This window comes from Lactuca sativa, chromosome 1 (genome assembly GCF_002870075.4).
Source record: "Lactuca sativa cultivar Salinas chromosome 1, Lsat_Salinas_v11, whole genome shotgun sequence".
Taxonomy (NCBI): Eukaryota; Viridiplantae; Streptophyta; class Magnoliopsida; order Asterales; family Asteraceae; genus Lactuca; species Lactuca sativa.
This window is the reverse complement of record NC_056623.2, coordinates 240,799,963-240,827,151: the sequence shown is the minus strand read 5'-3', so window position 1 is coordinate 240,827,151 and position 27,189 is coordinate 240,799,963.

The following is a 27,189-nucleotide window of genomic DNA, read 5'->3' as shown; positions in this document are numbered from 1 at the left end:
ATTACCTCAAGTGACAGATGTTACATTTGTAGGTCTAGAGTGTGAGGGAGGCTGAGGAAGAGAAACCCTAGCCCTCCCATTCCTTTAAATACCGAAAACTTAGGGTTTTTAGTCACAAGCCACCATCACATCATGAAAATTATACTGCTCACGTTGTGAGCCATAAATTGTTGTACAGGTCAGGATTACTCTTCACGACGTGAGGAGGCATTCCTAGGGCAAAAAGGTAAGGTTTTAACTTTACAATATGGAATATTATATGCACCTGATCCAGGTGTTACATCGAAGTTGGAAAGGACTTGGGGGAAAACTGATCTCACGACATGAGTAGATGGAGCTCACATTGTGAGAAGCGATTAAACAGAAATGATCGCGCCCCGCCCCGCATCAGACCGAGATCCGGCATTGGGCCTCGCACGACATCGAGCGGAGAACGATATACATACATATATATATATATATATATATATATATATATATATATATATATATATATATATATATATAAACATATCAGCAAATATACATCAATAATAACATAACATAAACATAAAAACATTCATCGCCCCACCCCCCCCCCCCCCCCCCCGAAAAAAAATCTTAAAACATATAAACAATCCTCGGGCTTTCCCCGGCATCGAACGGAAGTCTAGAAACATATAAGATAAGCACATGCAAGAATCACGAAGACATCAAGCATACGAACATTCGTCGGGCACCCCCCGATATCGGATTGGAGTTCGGAAACATAATATCCTACATCGGGCCTTGCCCGACATCAAACCTTAGTCTGGAACATAGTATCATACATAAATGGGCCGACATTGGTGTCTTCAACCCATTCCTACAAGAGGAAACTTACCTCGCAAATTTGAATGCGGAATCTCTTGGTAAGGAATCTCTAACGGCTGCTCCAACAACTCCCCGGCTATCATTATCACAACAACACTTACTAAAAATCCCATAATCCTTATTAGGTTAAAAGGACCATTTTACCCCTGGTCTAATTTGGACCATATCTTAGGCCCAACTCCATCTAATCCTTCCAAGGCCACTAAAGGCTCACTAATGGCCCAATTTTCTAAATTGGGCTCAACTCCTCAAATGGACCTTCCCTTAAGCCCAAACATATCCTTAGCCCAATAACTAACTTTTAATGGCCCACCAAGGCCCACCTACTAAAAAGTACAAAGATTGGCCCAAACCGCGGCCCAAATGACATGAAGCCCAAAATCAATGAGTACGCAGGGCGTACTCATCTATACGTTAAGCATACAGGCTGGATGACTTGTACGATGCACGTATTGGCTTGTACGCCCAACGTACTACCCTGTTAAGCCATATTCCTCAAAAGTGCTTAATCCTTTAAGACCTTAAGCCTAAAATACAGATCTGAGTCCGTTGACATGTCTTAACTAATGAAGTCGATTACTTGGTGCCATGCAACCCACCAAATGGACCCAAACTCGGAATATAGTAGCTAACTTTCATGGAAATGACTAGAACTCATGCATGGTCACAAAAGAAGCTTAAAGATTGAAACTTTACTGTTATTGGGACTCATACAGCACTAAGGGTGGAAACCCTAAGCCTAGATACGAAGTTGAACCATAAAAATCCATTCTTAGGACCTAAAAGGTCCAAAACTCCATTAACATAGATCTTAGCATTCTTGAGGAAAGTGTAGAGCTTTTTACCTCAAATGAGTGCCAAATGGTGATGTTATCTCGGATCCTTGAGATCATGCTACTCATGTTCATCTTTTTCAACTTCTTCTTTCTCCTTTCAAGCTTCCAAAGACCACAATGAACTTCACAAAGCCAAAAACATACAAGGATGAGGAATGAGAGGCTATCTAGGGTTTCTGAGGTTGAGAGGCTAGTAAGGAGGCTAGGTTTTGAGTCATAATGTTGTGTGTGTGTGTGTGTGTATATATATATATATATATATATATATATATGGATTAAACCCTTAAAGATAGGGTTTTGAGTCTACTTGTGTACATTGCGCATACACACCTCCCCCCCCCCTTGCGCTTCCAATGTCACAGTACGCCCCGCATATGCCAAGCTTATGCCCAGCATACGTTTTCAGGTAGCTCAATCATGACGGCCCACTTGCTCAATCCCAACTCAATAATCCACTTATCTATTTCATAGCCCAACAATTAATACAAAAATATTAAGTACGTATTACCTCAAGTGACGGATGTTACATCTGGAGGTCTAGAGAGTGAGGGAGGCTAAGGGTAAGAAACCCTTGCCCTCTCATTCCTTTGAATACCAAAAACTTTGGGTTTTTGTTCACCAGTCACCATCACGTCGTGAGAATTAGACTGCTCACATTGTGAGCGTTAAATTGATGCACGGGTCGGGATTACTCTTCACAACGTGAGAAGGCATTCCTCACGTCGTGAGAAGGGCAAAAAGGGAAACTTTTAACTTGACAATATGGAAGATTATATGGACCTTATGTAGGTGTTACATCAAAGTTGGAAAGGATTTGGGGGAAAACAGATCTCACGACATGAGAAGTTGGAGCTCACAGTGTGAGAAGCGATTAAACAGAAATGATGATTTAAACTGTGCTCACGACGTGAGCAATAGGGGATCACAGCATGACAGCTGTGCAGCCGAAGCCCATGAGCTTTTTGGGTTTTCAACATATATAAGGGTTGGTTCCATGTATTTAGGGAACTTTAGGAGCCTTCCTCATATCTTCATCATTTTGAGAGAAACCCTATCCTCCCTTTCATCTTTTTGAACCTACCCTCTCCTCTTCCATCAATTAATGAAGATTTTGGTGCTTTGAAGAAGAAAAAGATGTTCTTGGTGCTTAGATCCAGCAAGCAAGATCCCTCACCACCTTAAAGATCATACCATGGACCATAGTATGGCCTCAAGTTCCAACTTTTATGTGTTATTCTTATAGATCTAGACATTTATGCCTTTTTCTTCATGTTGGAGGTAGTTGCATTCCATATATTTGGCAACTTTAGGGATCCATGAGGTCCCTTTAAGGTTGGTATGCTAGATCTATGGTTTGATTGAATTTTGGTCCTATAAATGAGATATGGATCTCATTTTCAACATTTTGACCTAATCAAGTTCAATACATGCATTGGACATGCATGTCCATAAAGCAAATATTTTTATGTTGATTTAATGTATGAAATCCCTCTGGAAAGTTGGAATGGATGACTTAATGGACTAAGGACATAAAACATTAAGATTTATCATCATACATGGCTCACGATATGACAGGGGAGTGTCACGACGTGAGAATGGTTTCTACGTGATTGTTCAACTGAATGAGCTCAGAAAGTGACCAAGGAAGATTCACGTCGTGAGGTATGCTGAGTGGGTCATCCGGGACTGAGTTGACTGAGTTGAAGCGAGTTGACTTGGAATCTGGCCGAGTGTGTTCTCATGATGTGCTCAAGGATTGGTCACGACGTGAGTGTCAACTGATGGAAATGTTTAATGTTGACTTTTGTAACATATGAAAATTTTAACAAATTTAAAACTTTTTAAAATCAGAGTCTCCTAGGATCCAATCAATTGTCAAACCAAGGATGAAAACAACCCCCTTCCCCGCCTCCCGGGGCTCACAGCCTATGTCTGGCTTGCCCCCTGAGCCTATTCAGTCATCACACTGAAATACCATCAAGCCCTCAATATGAGTCCGACATACCAAACGGTCCTGAACTCATATCTGGAATGCACCAGAGCCCACAATACGAGTCTGGCATACCTCACCAGGCCCTCAACTCACATCTGGAATGCTCCAATACCTTTAAGCCCTCAGTATGAGTCTAGCATACCACACGGTCCTGACTTCGTATCTGGAATGCACCTGAGCCCTCAATATGAGTCTGGCTTGCCCTGCCCGACCCTTAGCTCATATCTGGATGCTCCAGTGTTTGTTGGCTACAGCATGAAGCAGTACAACCTCAACCCAACACAATGTGTCAACATATAACAGTTAACAACATATACAAATTAACAGGCACACATGACCACATGTACTCTTATAGATATACCAAGCTAGCTTATCGACAACTAGCATAATCGTGCATATCTATTCCATACTCAACATATCAGCGAATAGCAGGATATCAAACCAATGGGTCGGCCTTGGTGCCTTCGACCCATAAGTACAGTGAGGAAAACTCACCTTAACAGTTGAACCCAAAAATAAATCTATGATTGCAAATCTTTTAATATCATTGCGCTATCAAACACTAAAATGACAACCCATTAATAAATAGCTCCTGAATCACACCATGAGTCCAAATTAAGGTAAAAGAACTTTTTACCCTTCCTCAAACTTGACCCAAGGCCAAGACCCAAACTAGATGACCAAAAGTACACAATCCAAAATAAGCTTCTAAGGCCCAAATATGGCCCAATTTTCCAAATTAGGCCCAATTCGTTTCATGGCCTTCACCTAAGAAAATATAACAAGTCACCAAAGCCCAACCATAAAATCCAGATGGCCCAACATGGCCCAAGACAACCATGCCCAAAACCAAAGCCCAAAACGAAGAAACCCAAGTCTATTGAGTACGCGAAGCGTACTCAGCCTGTACGCTCATCGTACTGCATGCAAGCCTTGTACGTGCAGCGTACATACTTGTATGCCCAACGTACTTTTAACATCCCAAAATCGAGACCCAAAATTTTTTGTTTAATTATATCACTTATAAAAATAGTTTACAGAAACATAGTTACTATCATTTCAAACATAAAGTCACAAATCTCAAGTATCGAAAACCATAACATCAATTAGTAAAATGTCAGAGTACAATCCCAGGGTTCTCAAAGCGGAAATCATGTTTGTGCGATGCGCTTCTACTCTGTCGACTGTTTTCCCTTAGCTGAAGAGGTACATGAAACCAAAACTAAAAACTGTAAGCACGAAGCTTAGTGAGTTCCCCAACATACCAATTACCATACAATCATACATACTGCTGGGCAATTCTGGGGTGCCTGACCTACCCATGTCAAGCCATTATGGGGTGCTGGCTACCCGTGTTAAGCCATTTTGGGGTGCTGACTACTTGTGTCAGGCCATTCTGGGGTGCTTGCCTACCCTCCGGTCTATCTCACCTGGTCACGGGCACTATTTCACCCCCTAATACTGTCACATAATAACATATCATAAACATGTTGTCCAACATATATGGGGTGTCCGACCTACCCTTCGGTCCTAACAACTGATCGGGGGACTATTCCTCTCCTACTACCACTATCACATAGAATATAACGTACTAGCACATAGAACACATCAAGTAATAGCAATCTGGAATATTATCACAAAGACAATCATCTCAAATGTAATCAACTACTAATGGGTCGGCCTTAGTGCCTTAGACCCACTTCTACTGGAAGGTAACTCATCTCAATGCCGCATAGTGTCTGCACTATCCTCAGTGTGAAAATCGACTCTCCCTGACTCCTCAATCCCTACACAACAGGTTTTCTAAAATATCAACTCATACTCATAACCCTTACAAGATTTGCTCAAATCCAAGTCAAATTCAAAGTCAAAACCTTGGTCAAGGTTAAATTTGGTTGATTCGACTCGCCGAGTTGGTCCGCCTACTCGCCGAGTCCCCATGTCCACCTAATGCCATAATCCCATCCCTACTCGTCAAGTCTAGTAAGAGCACGATGAGTTCACCTTCAACAACAATTCAGACTATCTTCAACAGACTCGCCGAGTTCGCTCTTGAACTCATCGAGTTCATCTTCATTTTTATGAAGGTGTTTAGTCTATGTCTCGCCGAGTTCTTCCTGAACTCGTCGAGTCCGTCTTCATGTTGTTGGGACATTGCCTTGAACTCGCCGATTCTGTTCATCCACTCGTCGAGTTCCATGATTTTTAGGCCCCAAATGAGCCTAGACAACTTGGTGTCCTTTATCTTAGATTTGACGACCCGAAATTCTTTTCTTTAAAGGCAATTCCAATCAACCTCAAGTCAGACTCACCCCTGATATCATTTGGCATTGTTTAGAGTTTGTTTGAGTGTTCTGAGCCCAATACACTCAAAGAATGAGTGCTATAAAGTACCTGCTAAAGCCACGGAACAACAACTCCAACCTTAACCTCATCCAGAAGAGTTCACGGCCTCAAGAACTTGAGTTTATGACCGTAAAATCAAGGAGGGCCATAAACTCTCCTATAAAGGCTCATATTCTTCAACTTTCTTCATTTGTTCATTTCCACCTCAAGAACACTCCCATTCTCTCTCAAGTATCATCCCAATTTTCATCCTTGACCTTCAAAAATCATAAGTATTCTTTCTGTAGTTTATTGTTAATCCTTGTTAACTAGCTTCATCCTCACGATTCATCCATGAAAATCATGTTTTCTTAGATCTTCAAGAAGCACCAAGAACACTAAGAACATACACTAGTGTTCTTGGCCAAAATCAACCCTTTCAAGCCTCTATATCGTAAGTACCCTTCACTACACTTCATATCTACTAGGAAGCTTTGAATCATACCCTTGAAACATGCCTTTCACATGAAGAACATGAGTTTACGGCCCAAGGTCTTTCTTGGTCGTAAACTCCATGTTGATGCATGTTTGGACCTTAAACTCTTCCAAAAAGAAAGTCCTTGACCTTGAACACTCATTGGATATTGTAGAATCTTAATACACACACATATGTATAATTGACCATGAGTTTATGGCCGTAAACTCCCTTGGTCATTAACCCATGGTCATAAACTCCAAGGTGCCACACACTTCCCTTTGATCAATCACATGTGATTGATCTCCTCATGTCCATGTTCCTTAGTCCCTTAAGTTGTTTCCTTCATGATTAATTGTATTATAAACTAATTATACACATATATATGTATCAATATATGTCATTAGGACTCATTTGTGTATCGGGACTTCATTTGTGGAACTTCTCAATCCTTACTTGAGCCATTTGGATCACCAAACATAAGATGAGTTCATACCCCTACATTTTGTCACTTTTCACTGTTTTAAAGGGGGGGAATACAAGTCTAAACACAAGAAATTGTGTTTATAATAAATAAAACTCTTTAAATGTTATAAATGACATCAAATCATCTAAATGCTTTTAAATATAAATAAACTCTTTTAAATATTGGAAAATGCTTTTAAATGGTTGTTAAACTCTTTTAAAATTAGAAAATACTTTTAAATGTTTTATAAAATCTTTTAACTTATATTGTGTGTAATTGATGTCTATATGGATATAGTTATAAAAGTAGTGTTTAAAGGACTTAGGACTGACTACCAGCTTTAAATCCCTTTCCTTGTTTGGATGTGGGTTTAGAGTAAGGTTGTTTGTCCGAATGTTGTTTAAATATTAATTGTATATCATGTATATGTATGTAGATATAAAAGTTCTAGAAGTCAGTTTAATACCTTGGGTAGCAATGGTATTCTTTCAGTTCAGTTCAGTTCAGTCATTCAATTTCAAAGAACTTACTAGTAAACTATAGGGAGTATAGACAGAGAGTCAATTCACATTATTTAGTAGATCAATACTTATCACTTGGTATTTCATTAAAGTCATAGCAACACATAGAGATATAATACTTGTTAGTTATCTATTCAGAAAGTATGAACAATAATACGAACTAAATATAAGGAACTCTAAAAGGTACATCTTTCAAATGTACCATACGTATAAAAGGGGTACCTAGACACGGTACTGTACCTTCAGTTAACATGGGTATGTGAGCATTGTACCACGACACCAATCATAGGTGGGTACGTGCGCATAGTACCAAGAACCAAACATAAAATGAACATAGGTAGTAGTTTCTGTGATTACCTAGTATGTACCCAAAAGTTATGTACTATGAGAAATTGATAGACGGTTGAATATGTGAACTCTGTTTTACTTTCCTTTTCCTTGTTTGGATGTGGGGGTCCGAGAGGATCGCACAATCAATTGTCCATCCATTTCTGATTATGTATAATAAGTATGTACTATGTGAATCACGAGATAGTCTTTTAAAAGTGTATTCAGAGTACTATTCAGAGGAACATAACGATCATACTATAGTCTTTTCATAGTATATTATTATACTATGAACTGAGATTGAACTTACTATTTTAATAGCATAATATCCTACATAAGAATGGTTTTATGAGATATAAAACTAAGTACACTATTCCATAGTATACTTGTACATTCATTAAGTCGTATTTTTGGAGAGTTACAAGCTAACTATTCCATAACAAAGTACGCCAATCTTCAGTATAACAGTTTTTGGAGATAAAACCATAGTTCAATATCAGTTAGGGAATATGGGTTTTCCTAGGTTCAATGGTAACATTTTCTAGGTACTCTAGTAACATTTACTAGGTATGCTAGTTTAATATAAAGGATTCATAAGAAGGTTATTATTATGAATTCATCACTTATACATTCCCGAGTTAGATATAACAAAGATCTGGTAGACAATAGAATGTGAGATTTCTAACTTAGTACCTTTTCCTTGTTTGGATGTGAAACTAGGGTAGAACCCCACAATTTATTATCCGCCTAATCTTGATTATATCATAACGTGTATAAGCTAAGTTTTCATGGATATTAACTCATCTCTTAGTCAGAATCAGAATAACATAGATTACTTTTAATTATAACTATAATCCTTTAGTTTATATGAAAGGTTATATATAATGAAGACTAGATAGATTAGAGATTGTGTGAACCCAGTTTTACTTTCGTTTTCCTTGTTTGGATGTGGGGGTACGACCAAATCACACAACCGACTATCCGTCTCGTATGATTATATGCAATTAGTATAAACTAAATGATTATAGAAGAAATTGACTTAATATTACTTTACTTTAAGGAAACATATGGTTTTCTTGTCAATCTTTCATACTTGTTCAATTGTCAAAGAAGTTTCTTACTTTAAACTAAATCTTATGCACTCACCAGCTTTATAGCTGATACTCGCTTTCAAAATACTTGTATTCTCAGGAATATATTAAGACATGCATCCAACCGGAGTTCGTGAAGACGAAGCAGTAGTTTCTCGTCTTATCTTTTGATACTATTTTACTATAACAACATGTAATGTTTTGAACTCGATGTAAACACTTTTACATGTATATTATAGAATGATGTTGCTTTGCTCTCTATTATTCAATTGTTGTGATACCACATATGACGTCCTCCACCCCGAAATGTTTCTGCCGTTCTGGTTTTAGGGTGTGACATTAGTGTTTAGCCCCTCAACAGAAATGATTTGATGAGGAACATGGCGTGACTCGCTAACTCCCATGAACGATTCGCCGAGTCCCACTATGTCCAAAACTATACAGTCGGTTATAATGGGTCTGAATGCATCAAAACCATAAATATGACCTCCTAGGGTCTGTTTCATACGTAAAGCTTCGAACTTGATGTCCATGCATGGGGTTCTTGAGCCAAAGGACCATAGAAAAAAGTCCACAAGGTGCATGGGGTGCTTATGGAAACAAAGTTGGCACCTTTATGCCATAAGGACCTCCAATGATCCCAGATCTGAAGTTCAAAACCAGTCACACATGCACAATCTGATTATAGCTACACTATGCTCATAAAAATGGTAGAAATGGCCCCAAATCAAGATCGAAGAGATAAATGATCAAGGTTCTAGCTTTTTACCTTGAATAAACTGAGAATGGGGCAAAACCTCTGGATCTTCATGCTTCTACTATATCTCCCAAGCTTTCTTCCTGCTTTCCAACTTGAAAACACCAAAAGAAAGCACCAACAAGCTTGAGAACACTCAACAATGGCTAGGGTTTCGATTTAGGGTTTTTCTGGGTTGGAAGGAACAATGGGGGCTGAGTTGGGCGTTATAAGTTGTTTAAATAGGGTGCAAACCCTAAATTTTGGGGTTTCATCCAGACAACTCCTACTCGTTGAGTCAGTTCCCCGACTCCTCGAGTAGGTCACTTAAATCCCAAACAAATTTCGAGTCCACTCGACGAGTTGAGCCTCCAACTCGCCGAGTCCCAGAGTAAAACATGAGTTCATTTTAAATTAAAAAAAATACATACTAGGAACCGGGTGTTACAGTACTCACCAGCCGTGGCCAACATTCCAAATTAGCACTTAATCCATCAAGACTTTGATCCAAACTAAAATCTGACTTCCCCAAGGTGGTTAGTCACATAAAGTTGCCAACTTTATGTGCATGCATGGCTAAATAGGACTCTAGAGCTCAAAGGAGCTTAATACATGACTTAATACATGCATGGAACCAAAACCACCATAAAGATTGCACCTTTATGACCAAGGAACCCATAAAATGTCCATATCTTCAAAGACAAGTTCCCAAAATGACCTTAACTCCCAATCACCAACCCTTGGAACATACTACAGCCCCAGGTGGCAAAGAGCCGGCATCGAGGTGCCAAACCTTCCCATCAATGTAATCAGTTGTAAAACCAAGGATGTGTATGGTCACGCCTTCACCTTGCCATGACCCAATGAAGTACCTGAAACTATAAACCAAAACTGTAAGCACAAAGCTTAGTAGGTTTCCCCCTAAAATACCAACACACGAATAATTAACATATTCAAATAACAACATGCACTGGGTCCACATCTAAGAGACTGGATTACCTTTGAGCCCACAGTATGAGTCTGGCTTGCCTATCAAGCCCATAGCTCATATCTGGATTGCTTCTGAGCCCACAGTATTAGTCTAGCTTCCCCCCCTCCCCCACCTCCCGGGGCTCACAACTTATATATGGCTTGCCCCCTGAGCCTATTCAGTCATCAAACTGAAATACCCTCAAGACCTCAATACAAGTCGGGCATACCAAACGGTCCTCAACTTGTATCTGGAACGCACCTGAGCCCACAATATGAGTCTGGCTTACCCCGCCAGGCCCTCAACACAAATCTGGAATGCTCAAATACCTTTTAGCCCTCAATATGAGTTTAGGATTCCACACTAAAATGAAAACCCATTAATAACTAGCTCTTTACTCACACCATGAGTCTAAATTCGGGTAAAATACCTTTTTACCCCTCCTCAAACTTGGCCCAAGGCCAAGGCCCAAACTAGATAACCAAAAGTCCACAATCCAAAATAAGCTTCTACAGCCCAAATATGGCCTAATTTTCCAAATTGGGCCCAATTCCTTTCATGGCCTTCACCTAAGAAAATTCAACAACTCACCAAAGCCCAACCATAAAAATCCAAATGACCCAACATGGCCCAAGACAACCACGCCCAAAACCAAAGCCCAAAACAAAGAAACCCAAGTCTGTTGAGTACGCGAGGCGTACTCAGCCTGTACTGTCACACCCCCAAACCAGACCGTGGAAACGTCTGAGCGCTCGTGTGACTTAAATTGAATATCATCACAATGAATATACATGAATCATAACATAAACATCACCATGCATTAATATATTACAACTGACATTGTTCACATCAAGTAAATTGTTTTTATATTACAAATCCATAACATAAATTGTTTGATAGTTATTAAAAGTACAACACCCTACCATACTTGGTACTACTCCTCATCTTACCTGTTACCTAAGAATACAAGTTATTTTGAAAACGGTCAACATATGGAATGTTGGTGAGTTCGTAAGCAGGTTTGATATGAAAATGTTTTGTGTAGTTTGAAAGAAAACAACCTAGAAAATCTGATATTTTCTGAAAAGACCATTGTTTATATAGAAGTGTGAAGATCCGTAAATATATGCATGATGATTTCCAAACGTGTATAGTTGAAAAACTTTGTATTAAAGGTACTAGTGAAAAATGTTGAACTTCCCTGGAAAACCCGATGTTTTTCGATAACAAAAATAGCATATAACTGTTCGAATTGTTATTCCATCACGTGAATGATTTTGATTTTCCTTGATTACTCGATTAGTATTGGATTTATTTATGTGAGTCGTTATAACCATGCATGATAATGACTAGTTTGTCTGTCTTGGCACTCTGGTGAACGCAGGAATTGATCTAAAGATTTTGTTACCCTAGACTGGCCGAGTCTAACTGTAGCGAACAACTGAGGTGTGGGGGAGTCATCCCCATATAGATCTATACACAAACTCTCGCTCTCTCCTCCAGGAGACTTTGATTATAACTACATACTACGAACGACACACGTTGGTGCCATCCGTTATTACTCACTAAATCCCAACTGAATTTTATTACTATTGATTATCGACCTGTATTTGTTTACTTTGATTGACGATAGGCCTAATAAACGAGGACAAGAGGATTACAAGGTCCTACTAATCCTACGTATTATATATGGCTATTGGGTATACGAAGGACATGTTGGCCCATTTTGCATTTGATTTACTTGGACCTTACTAGCAATGCTAATGGGCCACTAAGGCCCAATAGCACTTAAAAGCCGTTGAGGGTCCCTTAAATATGAAACTAGGTCATAGAAGGCCCAATAAGATTTATTATTATCCACTGGGCCCAAGAATCATGTTAATGGGTCACAAATGCCCAACCAGCATGATTGGAACTTTCAAGCCCAAAGATTTGAATGTTTACTTGTTTTTGGTATAGTATAATTGTTGGAAATTTTGATTGAGTGATTGTTAATTTCGTACCGGAACGAGGCCGGTCGGTTATTTATAACGTTGTTTAAAATTATACGTATTTTCATCTTTCCATTTTCATGATTTGTAGTTTGGTATTTTTATTCTAACTCAAATATCTTAAAAACAAAATAATTGACTCAAAAATCTTGGTTTGAACCCCTTTCAGCCCTTCTTTGGTAAAATTGACAGTTTTAGTCCTTTATATAAAAAAAGACATTTTAAGCCCTTAAACCATTTTCTTGACACTTTTGACCCAAAGACTTGTTCAAGTGATATTTTTAGCTCAAAACTTATTATTTGGCAGTTTCAGCCCTTCCAGAAAAGTATTTTTTCGGTTAAAGCCCAAACTTTTTGCAACTTTTACAATTTTGGCCCAAAATCCAAAAAGTTTACAATTTTGATCCTTGTTTGGAAATTTCATCATTTTAACCCCTGAATTTGTTTTATTTATCCTTTTACTCGTTGTTTTGAGAAGGTTATCATTTTGACCCCTTGAAAGTTGTAATTTTCGCATGTTTAGGCTCATTGGGCCGAAAAGCCCAAAATTTGACCCATTAAGCCACAAATTTCATTTCTAACCTTTAAAAGAGTATGATATTCATAAAACACTTATTTTACTGTTTTGACTCTTTTAATCCTTGAGAAAACCGTGAATAGAAATTTTTCAACCCAACTTTTGTTTGTTTAGCAACTTTAGCCCAAAAGTGAGTTTTATGTTGCAATAAGTATACTTTAATCTTAGAGGGTAATTTTTCTTGACTTTTCTTAGTGTAATACATCTTAGATCATGTTTATCTTTCTCTTAAAGCCATAGATCTCGAATTTCTATTCTTTTAGTTACATATTTACCACATAAACACATGAAATCACACATAGCATACACATACACATAGATCTGCACATTTTACTTGTATCCTCCCCAATAAAACATATAAAAACCAAAAATAGAGGGGTATGAAATCACCTTTTCTTGTGGATCTCGGTTTTGAAGAAGAAATGAAAGAAGTTTGATGCTATTTTCGACCCTAGCAAGCTTTCTTGGGTTGATTTTGAACATAAGAAGCTTCTAAGGAGTAGATTATGAAAAACTTACTTAGAATGAGTGATCTAACATGGAAATGAAGTTATACAACTTTAGTGTGGTAGGACTTACCAAGAATTGTTGATTTTTGTTGTTGAAACTCTTCTTGAAGATGTGGAAATTCTCGAAAATTAGAGATGAGATGTAGAGTGTTCTTGTGAGTGTTTGAGAGAATTTTGGAAGAGTGTGGGTGTGTGTGTGAGGTCTCGGCCGAGAGTAGAATAGGAGAGTGGAAAGAGAGAGGTGAGGTGACTTGCTTGGTTGCATGGTGGTTTAAAGCCTTGATGCATGTTGGACTTTATGGAGGTGGCACTCTAAAGTCAACTCTTCTTCCATTTCACTTATTTCCCCCTTTTTTTATATACATGGGCCGAAATGGGCTAAGCGAGAGGAAAAGAATCATCTTAGGCCCATTCGAAGTCTTGCTCCAAATTATGAGGCTAAATGACTATTTCTCGGCTCATTGGGCTTCTTGGGGTGTTCACGGCCCAATTTAGCATAAAGGAATGGATTTGAGTCCAATAAAGCTAATTGGATTTGTTGTGGCCCAATAAGGCTCATTAAAGATAAACTAGTCCATTTTAGGCTTATAAGGCCCAAAAGGTTAAGTTTCATGTAAGTGGGTCCAATTAGAGCCCATATAAGAGTTCTAAGCTCAAAATAGTCAAATTGGAAACATATTGGCCCATTAGGCCCAAAAAGGTAGTCCGAGTCGAAAATTGATTTAAACCAGGATTTTTAGGGTTTCCAACCTTTCGTTGACTATTTGAAAGTTTGAATAGGGTGTTTGATGGAAAATTTGTTGTTATTGAATAAGCATCATACATGCTTTCACATTTTTGGTTCACAAATGTTATCATCATTGCTGTTACATGGTATAAAATTCCTAGTTTTGACATCATTCCCCCGTTAGAGGGAATTTCGTCCCGAAATTCTTTTTAAAGCTAGATTCAAGAATGCGAGAATAGGTGAGGGTGCTTCTGCTTCATCTGGTCTTCACGTTCCTATGTGGATTTTGGCCCACGCTTCGCATTCCACCGTACCTTCACAATCAGAATGCGACTTTGATTTCTTCACCTCCTTGTCCATGATTTCGACTGGTTTTTCGACGAACAGGAGATTCTCGTTGATTTTGATTTTGATAAACACTTTTTCAAATTGGAAACATGGAAGACGGGATGTACATTGTTGAGCTCGGCAAGTAGCTGCAGTCTATAAGCCATTGGACCGATTCGGGCAAGGATCTCGAAGGGTCCAATATATCGTGGGTTCAGCTTTCCCCATTTTCCGAAAGGAATAAACCCTTTCCAGGGAGAGTGAAGTGAATTGTAATCGAGATTTAGAAATCAATCATGATTGGATGAATGAAAAGTAAGAACACAGAAAGTAAATATTAATCAGATCTTATATTGATGAAGAACTTATTACAGAGTTAAGCAGAGAGAAAAAAAAACGAATGATTAATGAATCACTCGTGTATTCAATATCTCTACTTCTAACCTCAGTTCCTATTTATAGGCAACCTGGGTGTACAAAAAATATACTAAGTCCTGAACTATACGCTTCACACAAAAGAAGACTTAGTAAAATAACTAACATGCGAAACTAAAGAAACAAACACTTCGACTTTTACAACATTTACTCTCTACATTCTCCCCCTTTGTAAATAGTCAAAACTATTCAATTTGTGAGATTCTGAACAGCTGAGTGTATTGTCTTTCGAATTTCAGCATACCAAGTAATAATCTTTTTAAGCTCCTTCTTGTCTCCTTCGTTGTTCTTCTTGCAATTATTCATACGAACAATGAAATTTGTATATTGCGAAGAAGTGTATCTTTCTATCTCTAAGACTTTAAACAAAAACTTCTTTGGCTTCCCCTTTGTATCTTTTCCTGCAAACACCATGCCAAAATGTTTAAGGCATATCTCTGCATCAACATACTTCGTCAATGCCGATTGGGTTAAAGTAGACTCCCAAGGAACAGTCACTTTCCTTCTTAGTCCTGATGCAAGTTCTTCATCAGTTAACGCCAAGCAATCATAGTAGTTGTTTATGAATATCTTGATATGTGCCAAACCAAGTCTGAACACATCATTCTCATATCCTTTAAGCTTGATGTCTTGCATGTGTTTCAGAATCAGAGCCACTTGAATGAGATCAATACAATTCATCAAGGGAAAATCTGCTATGGTAAAATCATGATGCTTGTCATCTGCTCGAATAACAAAATATCGAAAATTTTGAAGCATGTTCTCGAACATTACCTCCTTCTTGATTGTTAAAACCTTTTTGATCTTCATTAAGGACCAGACTTCATCTTGATTCTTTCCAAGTACAACATGAAATCTGATTTTCATGTGAGTGTAATCATCAGCATTTTCAAAATTTTCACTCATCTTGTACTGAGCAGTAATGAACATCATTTCATTAATCAGAAAATCCAGTTGGCATTTGTCCGAATTTGCAACATCATAGCTCCTTCTCGGCTTCTTCTAAAATTTAAACATTTTACTCCCCAACACCTTGGATTCAATGGTCTCATAAGAATATAGCTTTGCAGGATCACCCTTGTCCATTGTTGGTGGATCACTTGCTCTTTGCCTCATGATACTTTGAACTTGTCTTAATCTTTCCATTTCAGCTTCTGCTTCTGCTTTCTTTTCTTCTTTTGATTTTTCATATGCTATCCCTTTTCCTTTTCCAATATCCTTAGTTTGAGGTTTCGCACCTGAGCTTCCTCCTTCTTTTGAACCAATTGAAATTCCTTTGATAATTGGTCTTGTTGTAATTACTATTGAAGAAATTGGCTTTGTGAGCACTGGTAAAGACGTTTTGAGTTGAGTAGAAATCAACTTTCTGACTGTTTTCGCATCGTCGTCTTTACTTCCTTTTCTCTCTCCCCCTTGCACCCCTGTGAAAGCAGGTGGGGCATTCTTTGGTAATATAGAAGTAAAGTTGGTGATTGGAGCCAATGCCTTATGAATTGCTTGTTCCAGAGTGTTGACTTTGAGAGTTACGAATTCGGGAGTTAAAATTGATTGATGAGAAGATTGCAAAACCAAGTTTTTTAATTCAGTCACCAACTGAATTAGTTTATCAAACTGCTCCTTATTTTCCTTATATTTGGCTTCGATAATTGGAGCAGGTGATTGATAATCAGTGACAATTTTGTTAAGAGCTGTAGCAACCACATCAGCCCTCTTTTGCACCTCCAAATTTTGAGAATTAAGATCTTTAAGCTCTTTCGCAATCTCCTGCTTTAACTCTTCAACCTTAAAATTAACATCTTCTATGACCTTCTTGACATCTTGTACAAAAAGAAGATGACGTTCTTTTATAACATTTTTCAATTCATTAATAACCCCATCAAAAGATTTTCCTTGAGCTTGAATGCGAAGCTCAGTGTTCTTGTCAGAATGATCAATTTTCTCAGTTATTCTCTTCTCAGCAGCTTTAATCATGGACTCAACCTCTAAACCTGAAATGGAAGATTTAGTGCCCGAATCTGCTTGGGATTGAATAATAGCATTTATCTTTTGATTCAGGATTTTGAATTGCTTTCCTGGCATAAGCATATGATCAGGTATCTCCTCCTCCTCTGAATCGAAATTTAAAGCCTCAAATGTCCCTCCAAAACCGCCTCCTTCGGTTTCGTCATCAGACATAGGTTGCGAAGGTTGTGGAGGTTCGGGTGATTGTGATGGAAATAGTGTGGTGAATGGATGTTGTAAAGGATGATCAAAGATTGAAGAAGTGGTGATAGTAGTGTTTGGAAAAAGAAATGGTGGTAATGAAACAGATAAATTTTCGGATGAGATGGGTAATGAGGCAGATAAGATGATTGGCATGGTAGTGTCGACACTCGTGATAGGTGCCCCCGTATCAGATACGTTGACAACCATATCCGAAGTAGGTACTGCCTCAGAAACTGATTTGGTAGTGACTACTTCGAGTGGAAGTGATGTGGTGGTGGAAATTTGCGAAGTTATTACAAGAGAAATATTTACCATTGTGGGAATGGAAACATGTGGAGTCTCTGGAACTACTTCTTCATCAGACGATTCGTTCCGAATAACCGTCTTCTTTTTCTTGTAGAGCTTTTGAGTGATATGCTTCACAACATCTTGATCACGTCTTTTCTTTGACTTGGGAGAAACCAGAGCTGGAATTTCTCGAACCACAGCCCCCTTGCTACTCACCTCAGTTTTGCGAATAGTAGGAGAAGTAGTCATCATCTATGAAGATTTGCAAAGCTTCTTTAATACCCCTGACTTTGAGGGTAGAATCTCCTTCTTAGTTTTGGAAGAAATCTCTTCTTTCTCAACACCTTCCACCTTTGACACTTTGGAAGATTCAAGTTTTTCTTCCCTTTGATTTTTCTTCTTCCTATTTGAGGACTCTCCACTAACTTCAAATAAAACTCCAGTTCGCACATCAGGATTAACAGTTTTCATCTATCGAACTAAAACCTTGTGAGTAGAATGAAATTTGCGAAGCATTGCATCAGGAATGCGTGCTACACTTGTGAAGATATGTTCATCATCTTCAACAACTTTAGGAAATTGATACAAGGAAAATTATGCAACTTCTCCATCTTCAAGAACTTGAATACCTTCTTTTGCATATACTTTTTCTAGAATTAGACTTCAATACCTTGCACACGAAATCCCCTTATCAACATTAGTGTTTTTGAGGCTTTTGATGAACTCCTTCCAAAGTTGAGTTCCATAATCAACACTAAGATCGTAGTAAAGACCCATGACCATAGCATAAACCTCCATCCGACCCCTGTCTAGACCAACAGTTCTTCCTGTTAAACACCATAGAAAGATTCCAAACAGGAAGTTCCACATGCGAGGTAAACCTGATTTCCTGAAATCACTAATCTTTTCAAGAGAGGGTTGATGTCCCATCTCATTGAACATGAAGATAATTTGGGAATTGATGGGTTTAAAGAATAGTGGGTTATTGGGAATGTTCAGGAAGTCAATGAACATGTTCTTGTTAAAACGAACCCTCTTGTTATTCACCAGATTGAACGTGATTACATCAGTTGCATAGTTGTATGATGCTGTTGATGCCGCCATTGACAACCAAGTCATGGGAACAGGAAATGAACTGAACATAGCAGTTGATAACGGTGACATTTTTAGTGCAACAATCAGCATCTTCAATGCTTCTGGGTAAGATGAGACATTAGGATCAACTTGATAGTTTGTGCTTTGAATCTTCATAATTGATTGTGAGAGAACTTCGTCGGTGTTGGATTGAGTGGCAGCCATTGTTAGGTTTTGAAGAAGGTGAAGAATCAGAGAATTTAGGAATATTTTTGTTTGATCGCGTAACCGTATACAACACTCTTGAACCCCCTTTTATAAGTAACCCTAATTGATTTTAATTTAAAGCGGGATGCATTTTGATGAGTTAAAAACTAACTTGAAGATCGATTAGATATTTAAAACAGGTAAAATAATAAACGAGTAAACAGAAAGAACACAATAATGGATCAAAGAGTGTCGAATGATTAATCAATAATCCTCAGCAGAGCTCAATAAAGAACTTCTACTGTAGAGGATTTAGGGTTTACAAGAACGATGAAGTAATAATCTGTGATCTATCGTAATCGCTATTGTCTTCTAGATCGTTAACCTAATATGCATGCAAGCACATTAATTTATACTAAACCCTATCAGCTCACAGTTGGACAGGCCCAAACCGGAGTAACAAAACTTGGACTATTAACCGAGCCCAATGGACGCAATACATCAAAAAGCTACGCTACCCAACAATCTCCCCCTTTGTGTCAAATTGGAGCGAGATTACTTCTTCTTCATGCTAGGGCCAGCAGCGGGAACCTTCTTCTTTACAGTTTCAAACAGGCGAGAGATGAGCGCGAGGATTGTCTGTCTGAACCGAATGTACCATCGTATCATGTCGTCAAAATACTTGATATCATCCGCTGTATTTTCTTTGCATCTATGGATGATCCCTAGCACATGCTCTAGACAAGCAGTGGTATAAAGATGTTTATCAGCTAAGGCAAAGAGACATTTCTGACCTTCACTCCTAGTGAACATGACCGAGCTTCGCCTCGGTTCAATTTTTCCCATCTTCATCTGGTTTAGATCACTGGCCGAGCCAACAGGAGAGATCTTCGGTTTCTTCTTGAAGACAGTTGCAATCTCCTGATCCATTAGTGCGACCTCCATGATATAGCACACCAACATCCTCTTGAGATGGTCAATGATCGGACCATATTCAGCTTCGTTGGTCAGAAGAATGTTGTGCTAAAGAAATGGCATGTTTGGTTTTTGCAGATCCCCTGAAAACCTTGAACCGAACGTTGATAAACTTCCCTTCAGTGTATGGTTTCAAGACCCGAACGTTGATGATCGTCTGAGCGCTCCAGGTTTGGTATTGGGGTTGAGCAGCCTTCAGATAGAATTCAATCAATTCCCGATCAACCTCCGGATCAGGATGAGGGAATTCAACAACGTTGGCGAAGGCGTGAAAGATGAACGCCTTTCAGGTAAGTGGCATGTCGAACTGAGAGTCGACAGAATTGTAACAGTCAAATGAGATGACTGGTTCAAGCCACAGGATGCTCGGGGTGTCGATTGCCTCCTTTATCATCCTCTCTCGAGTCCAAGCAGGAAAAAGAGTTTTCCTACTCTCGAGAAGATCGTGGGCTTCTTTCTTTTTGTGTTCAGCTTCTTCAGCTTCTCTTACCACACGATCACTTTCATTTGCATCATTGCGTCGAATTTTGCGTTTCAGCAAGTCAGCAATGGTTTCATTGTCTTCTTCCTCTTCTTCCTCAGCAACCTTCTTGCCTTTGTCTTTCACACCCGAACCGAAGGCTTGGCCTATAGGAGGAGGTTCGCTCGTGTGAGTTGCCTTTGAGGAATGAGGTGGTTGCGATCCAGACTCCTTTTCTCCCCCTTGTTTCGGATTGGACACGAAATCGGGTAGCCCTTCAATTTTGCTTAACAGATCCAGGGCAGGAGCGAGCTTTTCTGCAAGGGTACGCCTCACAGAATGATTAAGGATCGGATCATGTGCTTCGAGGATGTTAGATATTGCTGAGTGGACATCCGAAACACACGTCTTGATGACCTCCCTTTCTGACCGAAGAGTGTCAATCTGTTGTTGAGAATTGGAGAATTGAGCACTCTTGACCTTCAGGGCAGTGGTCTTCTTTGCCAAAACATCCATCAATGAGTTCTTAGCATCCAGATCCTCTTGGAGTTTAGAGAGGCGCTCGTCAATAGAGGCACGGAGGGTAGAGTTGTCGTCTGTCAGAGATTGACGAAGTGTGGCAAAGGACTTCAACTCTGTAGAGACAAACGTGGCCAACTGTTGAACAATTGGTTCCAACGTAGTCTTGGTGGCATCTGCACTCTCCTGTAAGGATTTAACAGGGTAGAGGCATCAGAGAATAGTTTATCGACTTTTTCGGTCGCAGCCTGGCAGGCTTTCGTAGAGGCATCGATGGCGGTGGTGGCAGCAGCGATAGAGTCTTGCTGAGCCCTTGAGAAAGCATCAACAATCTTCTGAAGAGCAGCTTCAGAGAGGGATGATTGAGAGGTGGAAGAAGAAGCAATGAGCAAGTCGACCTTGTCATGTAGCTCCTTAAGATGCTTCTTTGTGACCGGAGCGTCATCGTCATCGTCACTCTGCACTTGAAACGGACTGTAATAGACCGAATCAAATGTCATGTTTTCCCCGCCAAGGAAAGGGTTATCTCCGTCAGAGGCATGACCGGGAGATGGTGGTGGTGGTGAAGCTGGGGGTGTAGTGGTATGAGTAGGTTCAGGTTGGGTGGTTTCGGGTGTAGGTGTAGGTGTAGGTTCGGTTTGTTTTTTAGTAGGGGTAGGTTCGGGTGCTTTTTGGGTTTTGGTTGCTGGTGGAGGTTCGGTTGCATCGGTATGAATCCCCGTATCAGATACGTTGGTTGTAACCTTTACAGTGGATGTTGTTGTAGCATCGGTGAAAATAGGTGGTGGCATAGGGATTGAGGTGTTTGGAATGTGGGTAAAGGGGTTTATGGTGGGAATGGAAGTAGGAATTGTTTGAGTAGGAGAGGGAATTGGAGAAGTATGGATTTGCATTTCGGGGGTAGGTGATTAGGGTGGTGTGTTGCCCCTTGGAGGTGTGTTGCCTCTTGGAGAGTCGTCAGAATCCGAACTCTCACCCTTCGACTCACTTGAAGAGGAAGCGATAATCAGCTTTCGCTTTGGTTGTGTCTTTCGCCTCTTCTACTATGGGGACTGAGCAGCTTTAGTGGGTTTCCTCTTCCTAGGAGAAGGGCCTTTACCCCCTTTGGCCACCTGTTTCCCTTTGTCTGCCTTCTTGCCTCTAGGAACAGGCTTATCGGCATCGTGAATTGATTTCAGCATCTCCGGCGTGAGATCCCTCGGACCAGACCGCTTGAACTCTTTGTAGGTTTGGATGATCCTGATGTCAGCTGGAACATCAACGTACATGGTTTCCGGAATGGAACCATTGAATGAGAATTTTGAAGCATCTGAGACGATGATCTTCGTGGTATGAAAGGTACCAATCGAAGACATCGGTGCGCCGGCGACAGTGGGGATATTGTACTTGTCCATCCCCCACTTCGTGATCAAGGTCCAAAACCTGGCATACGACACCTCTGAATGCCGTGAAGAAGAAGATAAACTTTGGATGAGTTGTTGCCAGAGAACAAACCCATAGTCGACATTAATGCCATTGTAGACCCCATATAAGATGGACAGGAACAGTCGACTGGAACCATCTGAACCAGAGCTTCTTTCAGAGAGACCTTTGAATAGCACAGTGAACATCCCGTTCCACTGTGGCGGCAAGCATGACTTCTTGAACTTGGCGACAGAAGTAAGCACCTCCGTGTATCCCATATTGTAGAACATATTGAACAGGTGCCCCATGGGAATTGTCTCTGGATTAACCCTTGTTGGATCAACTTCAAACCCTAACGGAGAGCAAAAGCGTTGCTTGGAGATAGACGCTTTATGATGAGAAACGTCAAAGAAGATCCTATCGACCACTTTCTCGTAATGAGCAGTCGCATAGATCTGCGACAGGAATTCCATGGGCACTAATTCCACCCATGATAGTGCAGGAGCAATTGGCGAATACTTCAAGCACTCGATGATAGAAAACATGTAGGAATCATAGACATGAGGGGTTAGATCGATAATGAGGCATTGTTGAAGGCGAATGGGAAGAATGTGGGAAGTGGCATGCACAGAGGATGAATCTACCATTGTTGAAGAGAGTGAAGAAGATGATGAATAGTTAGGGTTCAGGGAATTCTTGCGCTCTGGGATTCTTGATTGCAGTAAAGAGGTAAATGGTAGATGATGTCGCCTTTTATACTGGGGTTTAAGGAGAGAGAAAAATCTTCCCAAATCTTCTATCGAAATACGAAGGATCTTTCCGGAATTTGACTGATGCGTGACAGTTAAGGTAAGCGATGATCACGCATGAGAGAGAGTGTCAGATTCCTTAGAACACGCCTCCCATCAAGCGCCGTTTGGATAGAAACCGTTTCAGATTCACACGCGCCGTTTCTGTGCTTTTTAGAGAAGAACCGTTTCAAATTCGCACACGCGTCTGCGACGTCATTTGGAGATTGGACATTTCAAATTCGCATGCGTTCCCTTTTTACCGCCGTTTGAAATCAAATCAATTAGACTCCCGCCTGAGTCAGCAACCCTTCATCTTATCCCTTTAAAGTGTAACAACATCTTTTGAATAAGACGTCCACGTGGATTAAAATTGACCACAACAATTAATCAACCACCAATCCAATGAAAAAGCCTGTAATTATTAGAACCAGAATTTTGGAAAATCAAAGATTTTCGTGCTAAGGGTGTAAAAGAAAAAGAAATAAAAGAAATCTTTTTAGGAAAAATTGTGATGTCAATAAAGACACGAAACAAATGATCCTGGACACGAATCTCTTCCTTCAAAGTCAGGAGAGACCTTAAAGTGTAAATGTGGTTTCCCGTAGAATAACGATCAAACACCTTTTAAGAAGTGTTGAAAGGCTTCTTTTAATTAAGCTTTTTAGGGTGGCTTAGCTTTGATTCAATAGTCCTAATCTTGAAATAAGATATAAAGTGAACAAAGTACTTGTGAGACCGGTGTAGTCTATAGAACAAGTAGGTTTGAAATAATTTTAAAGTGGCTGGTAAATATAAAATCTCATCAAAAAAATAAAAACTGGATCCCAAGGGAAGAAATGTTATGGTTATTAACAATTTCATAGGAATCACACAAAAGAAAATTTTGAGACTTCATAAAGATACGTCCGTCAATTCATTAGTGAAAACTAGAGCAAATTAATTGTTCACCGTCAATTCAGATTGGGTATTGAATTTTGGGTTTCACTCAGCTCGTAGTGGCACGAAACTAAGATCATAAACACAGTTTTTGAGTAACCATAAACCTTAGTGGTAATTTCTGAGAGTCTTAAGGGTTACGTTTGTGAAACGAATTTAATGGAGAAATGCAATAGAGATGGTGTAAGAAATCAAAGTACCTCTGCTGTGAAAAATAGGACCAAGCAGAAAACTCTTATCTCATGTGAGAAGAGAGTTAGGTAGCTCACGATTAGAATAAATGTGATAGCCTAATTGGGAAGACAAGGTTTGTATATACCAAGTCATTAAGGCTATTATTCAGAATCTGATGAGGCTTTGGGCACATACAGCAGCATGCTTCTAAGGACACTTAACTAATGCAACCATTTCCCCACACAAATAAAGTAAAAAAATAAAGAACAAAATATTTTTGGAGTTTTTGATATTAAAAGAAACATTTTTGGAGTTTTTGATAATAAAAAATATAAAAAAATAATAATAAAAAAATAAGACCGAAAAAGAAAGAAAAATAAAAAAAACTTTGGAACCGAACCCGAGCGTTCGGTTGATTTCGGTTTTGAAAAATTTTGAAAAACCGAACCCGAGCGCTCAGTTGGTTTCGGTTTTGAAAAATTTTGGAAAACCGAACCCGAGCGTTCGGTTGATTTTGGTTTTGAAAATTTTTGGAAAACCGAACCCGAGCGTTCAGTTGGTTTCGGTTTTGAAAAATTTTGAAAAACCGAACCCGAGCGTTCGGTTGGTTTCGGTTTTGAAAAATTTTGAAAAAACCGAGCCCGAGTGTTCGGTTGGTTTCGGTTTTGAAAAATTTTGAAAAACCGAACCCGAGCGTTCGGTTGGTTTCGGTTTTGAAAAAAAATTGGAAAACCAATGAACTTAGACTTTCAAATAGGAAATGTTTTTGACAATAAAATAAACAAGTTTGTAAAACAATTGTACATGTAATTTACAACCAAGAAAACTACCTTTAGTTGATGAGCGAAAGGTAGATTATTCAACCGAACCCGAACGTTCGGTCTATTTCGCTTCTTGCGGTTGAGTTTGAGAGGTAGTTTGTGGTACTGATTCTGATTCCATCATACCTAGCCCTTGTAGAATGTTGTTGAGCGACGCTTCAGGAAGGGCTTTGATGAAGACATCAGCCAGTTGATCAGTGGTTCTAACAAAGTGAATTTCAACGTTTCCATCTTCCGCATGATCTTTAATGAAGTGATACCTCAGTGCTATGTGCTTAGTCTTGGAGTGTTGCACTGGGTTATGACAAATCCTAATGGCACTTTCAGAGTCACAATATAGTGGGATCTTTTTCATATTGAGTCCATAGTCTCGGAGTTGACTCTGGATCCAAATCACTTGAGAAGTACAGGATGCAGCTGCAATGTATTCTGCTTCAGCTGTAGACAAAGATACACACGTTTGTTTCTTTGATTGCCAGCTAACCAACTTCCCGTTAAGGAATTGGCAGCCGCATGTGGTGCTTTTCCTGTCTAATCCACAACCTCGAAGGTCTGCATCTGAGTAGGCCTGAACGAAGAAGCCCGAGTTGGATGGATACCATAGACCTAAAGAGGTAGTTCGCTTGAGATATCGTATAATGTTCTTCACTGCAAGCATGTGGGGTTCGTGTGGGTTCGCCTGAAATCTAGCACAGTAACAAACAGAGAACATTATGTCAGGCCTGCTAGCAGTAAGATACATCAGAGAACCGATCATCTGGCGATAAAGCGTAATATCAACTGCTAGTTTATCCAAGGATGGGGTGAGCTTGGTGCCGAATGCCATTGGAACTTTGACCTTAGAATCTCCCATCATGCCAAATTTTTCTAGAAGAGTCTTCGTGTAAGCTTCCTGATTGATAAAGATGCCTTCGGGTCCCTGTCTAATATTTAAACAAAGGAAAAAGTTAATTGGACCCATTGAACTCATTTCAAATTTAGTCTCCATCAGCGTTCTGAATTCAGCTGTTAAGCTGGGATTCGTAGAGCCAAAGATGATATCATCGACGTAAATTTGAACAATCATAAGGTGGTTACCTTCCTTCTTACGAAAGAAGGTTGGGTCAACCGAACCTTGTTTGAATTTCAACATCTTTAAAAACTTTGTAAGCGTTTCATACCAGGCTCTCGGAGCTTGTTTCAGTCCATATACGGCTTTGTCCAAAATATAACAATGATTAGGATACCTTTCATTTACGAATCCAGGAGGTTGCTCCACATACACTGTTTCTTCGAGTTCACCATTGAGAAATGCACACTTGACATCCATTTGGTAGACTTCAAAGTTTTTGTGTGCAGCATAGGCGAGAAAGATTCTGACCGATTCCAGCCTAGATACAGGAGCAAAAGTCTCTTCATAGTCAATTCCTTCCTCCTGACAGTATCCTTTTACTACCAGACATGCTTTGTTTCGTATCACGTTCCCTTCTTTGTCTATTTTATTCCTGAAGACCCATTTGAGACCAACAACCGAGGCATCTAGAGGAGTTGGAATAAGTCACCAAAATTTGTTCCTTTCGAATTCATTCAGTTCGTCTTGCATAGCTTGAACCCAATCGGAGTGATCAAGAGCAGTGTTGACTGTCTTTGGTTCAACTTTTGAGACGAAGGAGTTGAACATACAGAATTCTACTTGTGAAAACAAGGAAGTTTGTTTTGCCTTGAGTTGTGATCGGGTCAGAACCTTTTCAGATACATCCCCAACGACTTGAGTGACAGGATGATCTCTGGTCCATTTGACGAGAGGAGGGTAGTTTGGATCAAAGGATGGATCCAATTCAGCGTTTATCATCTCTTCTGGTTCGGATGGACTTTGATCGTCATAAAGCATATCGGCATGCTCCCCCTCGATAGATAAGCTTTCAGGAATGTCTTGAGAATCTTGAGCTACAGAGGTTTCTTGTGGTGCTGAGCTTTCAGGTGTTGATGCACCTTCGTGTGGTTAGGCACTTTCGGTTGGTGTGGTACTTTCGGTTGATAAAGTGCGTTCAGGAGCAGTTTGAGACCTTAGCTCCCCCTCAACATGTGAGCTCGGCTGTGATGATGCTGGTGGATCCTCCCCGTCGACTGAGGCATTGTGTTGTGGAGGGTCGTCAGAACTTGATCCTCCTTCATTCATTCTCTTTGCAACATCTTCG